Raw genomic sequence first — 11,065 nt, 5'->3', positions numbered from 1 at the left:
AGCATGTTGATATTAGAGGTGAGTGAGATGTGGATTTGATGGTTCTTCATCAGCATGTTGATATTAGAGGTGAGTTAGATGTGGATTTGATGGTTCTTCATCAGCATGTTGATATTAGAGGTGAGTGAGATGTGGATTTGATGGTTCTTCATCAACATGTTGATATTAGAGGTGAGTGAGATGTGGATTTGATGGTTCTTCATCAGCATGTTGATATTAGAGTAGGTGAGTGAGATGTGGATTTGATGGTTTTCTTCATCAGCATGTTGATATTAGAGGTGAGTGAGATGTGGAGATGTATGATGTTATATGTTCACAGTGGTCCCCGCGGGTGACCATAACTGATGTATGATGTTTATATGTTGATACACGCTGTCTCAGGTGACCATACTGATATATGATGATATAAGTTGTTCACATTGTACTCAGGGGTGTCGTACCATATACTGATGTATGATGTTATATGTTCACATTGTTTTTAATCGGTTATCAGGTTGTGACCATACTGATGTATGATGTTATAATGTTACAGTGTCTCAGGGTATGTGACCATACTGGTGTATGATTGTTATATATATTCACATTGTGTCGGTTGGTGGCCAATACTGGTGTATGATGTTATATGTTCACATTGATAGTCGGGTTACCATACTGATGATATGATGTTATTGTTCACCAGTGTGCCAGTGTGGGTGACGCATACTGATGTATGATATGCTATATGTTCACATTTGTCCCAGGGTTGAGTCCATTCTGAAATGTATGATTGTATTATGTTTACACATTGTCTCAGGGCCCCGTGACCATACTGATGTATGGGATTGTTATAATGTTCACAGTGTCTCGGGGTGACCATACTGATGTATGATGTTATATGTTCACAATGTTTCGGGTCTGGACCATACTGATGTAATGATGTTATATGTTCACAGTGTCCCGGGTGACCATACTGATGTATATGTTATGATGTTATATGTTCACAAGTGTCATAGTGGGTGTATATGACCATACTGATGTATGATGTTTATATGTTCACAGTGTCTCGGGGTGACCATACTGATGTATGATGTTATATGTTCACAGTGTCTCGGGGTGACCATACTGAATGTATGATGTTATATGTTCACAGTGTGTCGGGGTGACCATACTGATGTATGATGTTATATGTTCACAGTGTCTCGGGGTGACCATTACTGATGTTATGATGTTATATGTTCACAGTTGTGTCGGGTGACCATACTGATGTATGATGTTATATGTTCACAGTGTCCAGGGGTGACCATACTGATGTATGATGTTATATGTTCACATTGTTGTCATGGTGACCATACTGATGTATGATGTTATATGTTCACAGTGTCTCGGGGTGGACCATACTGATGTATATGTTGTTATTCCCACATGTTCCATACATATGTCTTATAGGTTGACCATACTGATGTATGATGTTATATGTTCACATAGTGTCTCGGGAGGTATACCAGATGGGGTGACCCATACTGATGTATGATGTTATATGTTCACATTGTCTCGGGGTGACCATACTGATGTATGATGTTATATGTTTCACAGTGTCCCGCAGGTGACCATACTGATGTAATGATGTTATATGTTCACAGTGTCCTCGGGGTGACCATACTGATGTATGATGTTATATGTTCACAGTGTCCCGGGGTGACCTGGATCCATACTGATGTATGTGATTATCTGTTCACAGTGTCATCGGGGGTGACCATACTGATGTATGATGTTATATGTTCACAGTGTTCGGGGATGATGATCACAGTGTCCAGTGGGGGACCATACTGATGTATGATGTTATATGTTCACATGTTCACCATATCTGTGTCTCGGGGTGGTGTCATGAGTTCATTTTGTTCACAGTGTCATACTGATGTATGATGTGTTATATACTGATCACAGTGTGTCAGGGCGTGACCATACTGATGATGATGTGTATATATGTTCATGTGTCGGGGTGATACTATGTATGATGTTATATGTTCACATTGTCTCAGGGTGACCATACTGATGTATGATGTTATATGTTCACATTGTCTCAGGGTGACCATACTGATGTATGATGTTATATGTTCACATTGTGTCGGGGTGACCATACTGATGTATGATGTTATATGTTCACATTGTGTCGGGTTACCATACTGATGTATGATGTTATATGTTTCACATTGTGTCTCAGGGGTGACCATACTGATGTATGATGTTATATGTTCACAGTGTCTCGGGTTACCATACTGATATATGATGTTATATGTTCACAGTGTCCCAGGGTGACCATACTGATGTATGATGTTATATGTTCACATTGTGTCGGGTTACCATACTGATATATGATGTTATATGTTCACAGTGTCCCAGGGTGACCATACTGATGTATGATGTTATATGTTCACAGTGTCCCGGGTCGTGACCATACTGATGTATGATGTTATATGTTCACAGTGTCCTCGGGTGACCATACTGATGTATGATGTTATATGTTCACAGTGTCTTGGGGTGACCATACTGATGTATGATGTTATATGTTCACAGTGTCCCGGGGTGGACCATTACTGATGTATGATGTTATATGTTCACAGTGTGTCGGGGTGACCATACTGATGTATGATGTTATATGTTCACAGTGTGTCGGGGTGACCATACTGATGTATGATGTTATATGTTTACAGTGTCCCGGGTGACATACTGATGTATGATGTTATATGTTCACAGTGTCTCCGGGGTGACCATACTGATGTATGATGTTATATGTTCACAGTGTCCGGTCGGGGTGACCATACTGATGTATGATGTTATATGTTCACAGTGTGTCGGGGTGACCATACTGATGTATGATGTTATATGTTCACAGTGTGTCCATGGGTGTTTGTTGTATATGTTCATGTATGATGTTGTATATGTGTTCACAGTGTCCCGGGTGTCTGGGTGACCATACTGATGTATGATGTTTATATGTTCACAGTGTTCAGGGTGACCATACTGATGTATGATGTTATATGTTCACAGTGTCCGGGGGTGACCATACTGATGTATGATGTTATATGTTCACAGTGTGTCGGGGATGACCATACTGATGTATGATGTTATATGGTTCACAGTGTGTCGGGGTGACCATACTGATGTATGATGTTATATGTTCACAGTGTCCTCGGGGTGACCAATACTGATGTATGATGTTATATGTTCACAGTGTCTCGGGGTGACCATACTGATGTATGATGTTATATGTTCACAGTGTCCCGGGGTGACCATCACTGATGTATGATGTTCATATGTTCACAGTGTCATCGGGGTGACCATACTGATGTATGATGTTTATATGTTCACAGTGTCCGGGGTGACCATACTGATGTATGATGTTATATGTTCACAGTGTGTCGGGGTGACCATACCCTGATGTATGATGTTATATGTTCACAGTGTCTCGGGGTGACCATACTGATGTATGATGTTATATGTTCACAGTGTCCCGGGGTGACCATACTGATGTATGATGTTATATGTTCACAGTGTCCCGGGGTGACCATACTGATGTATGATGTTATATGTTCACAGTGTCCCGGGGTGACCATACTGATGTATGATGATTATATGTTCACAGTGTCCCGGGGTGACATACTGATGTATGATGTTATATGTTCACAGTGTGTCGGGGGGTGACCATACTGATGTATGATGTTATATGTTCACAGTGTGTCGGGGTGACCATACTGATGTATGATGTTATATGTTCACAGTGTCCAGGGTGACCATACTGATGTATGATGTTATATATGTTCACAGTGTCCGGGGTGACCATACTGATGTATGATGTTATATGTTCACAGTGTCTCGGGGTGACCATACTGATGTATGATGTTATATGTTCACAGTGTGTCTCCGGGTGACCATACTGATGTATGATGTTATATGTTCACAGTGTCCGGGGTGACCATACTGATGTATGATGTTATATGTTCACAGTGTCGTGTCGGTGGTGACCATACTGTACTGATGTATGATGTTATATGTTCACAGTGTCTCGGGGTGACCATTACTGATGTATGATGTTATATGTTCACAGTGTGTCGGGGTGACCATACTGATGTATGATGTTATATGTTCACAGTGTCCCGGGGTGACCATACTGATGTATGATGTTATATGTTCACAGTGTCCCGGGTGACCATACTGATGTATGATGTTATATGTTCACAGTGTGTCGCGGTTACCATACGATGTATACTGATATGTTCACATTGTCCGGGGTGCCATACTGATGTATGATGTTATATTGTTCACAGTGTCCCGGGGTGACCATACTGATGTCTGATGTCTATATGTTCACAGTGTCTCGGGTGACCATACTGATGTATGATGTTATATGTTCACAGTTGTCTCCCGGTGGTGACCATACTGATGTATGATGTTATATGTTCACAGTGTCCAGGGGTGACCATACTGATGTATGATGTTATATGTTCACAGTGTGTCGGGGTGACCATACTGATGTATGATGTTATATGTTCACAGTGTCCCGGGGTGACCATACTGATGTATGATGTTATATGTTCACAGTGTGTACCCCCCCCCATGTGATCATACTGATGTATGATGTTATATGTTCACAGTGTGTCACGGGGTGACCATACTGATGTATGATGTTATATGTTCACAGTGTCTCGGGGGTGACCATACTGATGTATGATGTTATATGTTCACAGTGTCTCGGGGTGACATACTGATGTATGATGTTATATGTTCACAGTGTCCCGGGGTGACCATACTGATGTATGATGTTATATGTTCACAGTGTCCCGGGGTGACCATACTGATGTATGATGTTATATGTTCACAGTGTCCTGGGGTGACCATACTGATGTATGATGTTATATGTTCACAGTGTCCCGGGGTGACCATACTGATGTATGATGTTATATGTTCACAGTGTCTCGGGGTGACCATACTGATGTATGATGTTATATGTTCACAGTGTCTCGGGGTGACCATACTGATGTATGATGTTATATGTTCACAGTGTCCCGGGGTGACCATACTGATGTATGATGTTATATGTTCACAGTGTCCCGGGGTGACCATACTGATGTATGATGTTATATGTTCACAGTGTCCCGGGGTGACCATACTGATGTATGATGTTATATGTTCACAGTGTCCCGGGGTGACCATACTGATGTATGATGTTATATGTTCACAGTGTCTCGGGGTGACCATACTGATGTATGATGTTATATGTTCACATTGTGTCGGGGGTGACCATACTGGTGTTATGATGTTATATGTTCACATTGTGTCCGGGTTGACAATACTGATGTATGATGTTATATGTTCATCAGTTGTCGGGGTTGACCATACTGATGTATGATGTTATATGTTCACAGTGTGTCGGGGTGGACCATACTGATGTATGATGTTATATGTTCACAGTGTGTCGGGGTGACCATACTGATGTATGATGTTATATGTTTACAGTGTCCCGGGGTGGTCATACTGATATATGATGTTATATGTTCACAGTGTCTCGGGGTGACCATACTGATGTATGATGTTATATGTTCACAGTGTCCCGGGTGTGACCCATACTGATGTATGATGTTATATGTTCACAGTGTCCCGGGGTGTACCATACTGATGTATGATGTTTTATGTTCACAGTGTGTCGGGGTGACCATACTGATGTATGATGTTATATGTTCACAGTGTCTCGGGGTGACCATACTGATGTATGATGTTATATGTTCACAGTGTGTCGGGGTGACCATACTGATGTATGATGTTATATGTTCACAGTGTCTCGGGGTGACCATACTGATGTATGATGTTATATGTTCACAGTGTCTCGGGGTGACCATACTGATGTATGATGTTATATGTTCACAGTGTCCCGGGTGACCATACTGATGTATGATGTTATATGTTCACAGTGTCTCGGGGTGACCATACTGATGTATGATGTTATATGTTCACAGTGTCTCGGGGTGACCATACTGATGTATGATGTTATATGTTCACAGTGTCTCGGGGTGACCATACTGATGTATGATGTTATATGTTCACAGTGTCGGGGGTATGTACCATACTGATGTATGATGTTATATATGTTCACAGTGTCTCGGGGTGACCATACTGATGTATGATGTTATATGTTCACAGTGTCCCGGGGTGACCATACTGATGTATGATGTTATATGTTCACAGTGTCCCGGGGTGACCATACTGATGTATGATGTTATATGTTCACAGTGTCTCGGGGGTGATGTTATACCCATACTGTGGATGATGTATGATGTTATATGTTCACAGTGTCTCGGGGTGACCATACTGATGTATGATGTTATATGTTCACAGTGTCCCGGGGTGACCATACTGATGTATGATGTTATATGTTCACAGTGTCCTCAGGGTGACCATACTGATGTATGATGTTATATGTTCACAGTGTCTCGGGTGACCATACTGATGTATGATGTTATATATGTTCACAGTGTCTCGGGGTGACCATACTGATGTATGATGTTATATGTTCACAGTGTGTCGGGGTGACCATACTGATGTATGATGTTATATGTTCACAGTGTCTCGGGGTGACCATACTGATGTATGATGTTATATGTTCACAGTGTCTCGGGGAGACCATACTGATGTATGATGTTATATGTTCACAGTGTCCCGGGGTGACCATACTGATGTATGATGTTATATGTTCACAGTGTCCCGGGGTGACCATACTGATGTATGATGTTATATGTTCACAGTGTCCCGGGGTGACCATACTGATGTATGATGTTATATGTTCACAGTGTCCCGGGGTGACCATACTGATGTATGATGTTATATGTTCACAGTGTGTCGGGGTGACCATACTGATGTATGATGTTATATGTTCACAGTGTGTCGGGGTGACCATACTGATGTATGATGTTATATGTTCACAGTGTCTCGGGGTGACCATACTGATGTATGATGTTATATGTTCACAGTGTCTCGGGGTGACATACTGATGTATGATGTTATATGTTCACAGTGTCCGGGGTGACCATACTGATGTATGATGTTATATGTTCACAGTGTCTCGGGGTGACCATACTGATGTATGATGTTATATGTTCACAGTTGTCTCAGGGTGACCATACTGATGTATGATGTTATATGTTCACAGTGTCCCGGGGTGACCATACTGATGTATGATGTTATATGTTCACAGTGTCCCGGGGTGACCATACTGATGTATGATGTTATATGTTCACAGTGTGTCGGGTTGACCATACTGATGTATGATGTTATATGTTCACAGTGTCTCGGGGTGACCATACTGATGTATGATGTTATATGTTCACAGTGTGTCGGGGTGACCATACTGATGTATGATGTTATATGTTCACAGTGTCCCGGGGTGACCATACTGATGTATGATGTTATATGTTCACAGTGTCCCGGGGTGACCATACTGATGTATGATGTTATATGTTCACAGTGTGTCGGGGTGACCATACTGATGTATGATGTTATATGTTCACATTGTCCCGGGGTGACCATACTGATGTATGATGTTATATGTTCACAGTGTCTCGGGGTGACCATACTGATGTATGATGTTATATGTTCACAGTGTCTCGGGGAGGTCATACTGATGTATGATGTTATATGTTCACAGTGTGTCGGGGAGACATACTGATGTATGATGTTATATGTTCACAGTGTCTCAGTGAGGTCATACTGATGTATAATGTTATATGTTCACAGTGTCTCAGGGTGACCATACTGATGTATGATGTCATATGTTCACAGTGTCCCGGGGTGACCATACTGATGTATGATGTTATATGTTCACAGTGTCTCGGGGTGACCATACTGATGTATGATGTTATATGTTCACATTGTCTCGGGGTGACCATACTGATGTATGATGTTATATGTTCACAGTGTCTCGGGGTGACCATACTGATGTATGATGTTATATGTTCACAGTGTCTCGGGGTGACCATACTGATGTATGATGTTATATGTTCACAGTGTCCCGGGGTGACCATACTGATGTATGATGTTATATGTTCACAGTGTCTCGGGGTGACCATACTGATGTATGATGTTATATGTTCACAGTGTCTCGGGGTGACCATACTGATGTATGATGTTATATGTTCACAGTGTCTCGGGGTGACCATACTGATGTATGATGTTATATGTTCACAGTGTCTCGGGGTGACCATACTGATGTATGATGTTATATGTTCACAGTGTCTCGGGGTGTCGGGTGACCATACTGATGTATGATGTTATATGTTCACAGTGTGTCGGGGTGACCATACTGATGTATGATGTTATATGTTCACAGTGTGTCGGGTTGACCATACTGATGTATGATGTTATATGTTCACAGTGTCTCGGGGTGACCATACTGATGTATGATGTTATATGTTCACAGTGTCTCGGGGAGGTCATACTGATGTATGATGTTATATGTTCACAGTGTCCCGGGGTGACCATACTGATGTATGATGTTATATGTTCACAGTGTCTCGGGGTGACCATACTGATGTATGATGTTATATGTTCACAGTGTCTCGGGGTGACCATACTGATGTATGATGTTATATGTTCACATTGTCTCGGGTTGACCATACTGATGTATGATGTTATATGTTCACAGTGTCTCGGGTTACCATACTGATGTATGATGTTATATGTTCACAGTGTCCCGGGGTGACCATACTGATGTATGATGTTATATGTTCACATTGTGTCGGGTTACCATACTGATGTATGATGTTATATGTTCACAGTGTCCCGGGGTGACCATACTGATGTATGATGTTATGTGCTCGGGGATGTGTATGATGTTATATGTTCACAGTGTCCCGGGGTGACCATACTGATGTATGATGTTATATGTTCACAGTGTCTCGGGGGTGACCATACTGATGTATGATGTTATATGTTCACAGTGTCTCGGGGTGACCATACTGATGTATGATGTTATATATTCACAGTGTCCCGGGGTGACCATACTGATGTATGATGTTATATGTTCACAGTGTCTCGGGGTGACCATACTGATGTATGATGTTATATGTTCACAGTGTCCTCGGGGTGACCATACTGATGTATGATGTTATATGTTCACAGTGTCTCGGGGTGACCATACTGATGTATATGATGTTATATGTTCACAGTGTCTCGGGGTGACCATACTGATGTATGATGTTATATGTTCACAGTGTCTCGGGGTGGACCATACTGATATATGATGTTATATGTTCACAGTGTCTCGGGGTGACCATACTGATGTATGATGTTATATGTTCACAGTGTCCCGGGGTGACCATACTGATGTATGATGTTATATGTTCACAGTGTCCCGGGGTGACCATACTGATGTATGATGTTATATGTTCACAGTGTCTCGGGGTGACCATACTGATGTATGATGTTATATGTTCACAGTGTGTCGGGGTGACCATACTGATGTATGATGTTATATGTTCACAGTGTCTCGGGGTGACCATACTGATGTATGATGTTATATGTTCACAGTGTCCCGGGGTGACCATACTGATGTATGATGTTATATGTTCACATTGTGTCGGGTTACCATACTGATATATGATGTTATATGTTCACATTGTCTCAGGGTGACCATACTGATGTATGATGTTATATGTTCACAGTGTCTCGGGGTGACCATACTGATGTATGATGTTATATGTTCACAGTGTCTCGGGGTGACCATACTGATGTATGATGTTATATGTTCACAGTGTCTCGGGGTGACCATACTGATGTATGATGTTATATGTTCACAGTGTGTCGGGGTGACCATACTGATGTATGATGTTATATGTTCACAGTGTCTCGGGGTGACCATACTGATGTATGATGTTATATGTTCACAGTGTCTCGGGGTGACCATACTGATGTTATGATGTTCATATGATCCTCAGGGTGACCATACTGATGTATGATGTTATATGTTCACAGTGTGTCGGGGTGACCATACTGATGTATGATGTTATATGTTCACAGTGTCCCGGGGTGACCATACTGATGTATGATGTTATATGTTCACAGTGTCCCGGGGTGACCATACTGATGTATGATGTTATATGTTCACAGTGTCCGGGGTGACCATACTGATGTATGATGTTATATGTTCACAGTGTCTCGGGGTGACCATACTGATGTATGATGTTATATGTTCACAGTGTCTCGGGGTGACCATACTGATGTATGATGTTATATGTTCACAGTGTCTCGGGGTGACCATACTGATGTATGATGTTATATGTTCACAGTGTCTCGGGGTGACCATACTGATGTATGATGTTATATGTTCACAGTGTCCCGGGGTGACCATACTGATGTATGATGTTATATGTTCACAGTGTCCCGGGATGACCATACTGATGTATGATGTTATATGTTCACAGTGTCTCGGGGTGACCATACTGATGTATGATGTTATATGTTCACAGTGTCTCGGGGTGACCATACTGATGTATGATGTTATATGTTCACATTGTCCCGGGGTGACCATACTGATGTATGATGTTATATGTTCACAGTGTCCCGGGGTGACCATACTGATGTATGATGTTATATGTTCACAGTGTCTCGGGGTGACCATACTGATGTATGATGTTATATGTTCACAGTGTCTCGGGGTGACCATACTGATGTATGATGTTATATGTTCACAAAGTGTCCGGGGTGACCATACTGATGTATGATGTTATATGTTCACAGTGTCTCGGGGGGTGACCATACTGATGTATGATGTTATATGTTCACAGTGTCTCGGGGTGACCATACTGATGTATGATGTTATATGTTCACAGTGTGTCGGGGTGACCATACTGATGTATGATGTTATATGTTCACAGTGTCTCGGGGTGACCATACTGATATATGATGTTATATGTTCACAGTGTCTCGGGGTGACCATACTGATGTATGATGTTATATGTTCACAGTGTCCCGGGGTGACCATACTGATGTATGATGTTATATGTTCACAGTGTCCCGGGGTGACCATACTGATGTATGA

The sequence above is a fragment of the Argopecten irradians genome, chromosome 3 (genome assembly GCF_041381155.1).
Source record: "Argopecten irradians isolate NY chromosome 3, Ai_NY, whole genome shotgun sequence".
NCBI classification, from domain to species: Eukaryota; Metazoa; Mollusca; class Bivalvia; order Pectinida; family Pectinidae; genus Argopecten; species Argopecten irradians.
Note: the sequence above shows the minus strand (reverse complement) of the source record.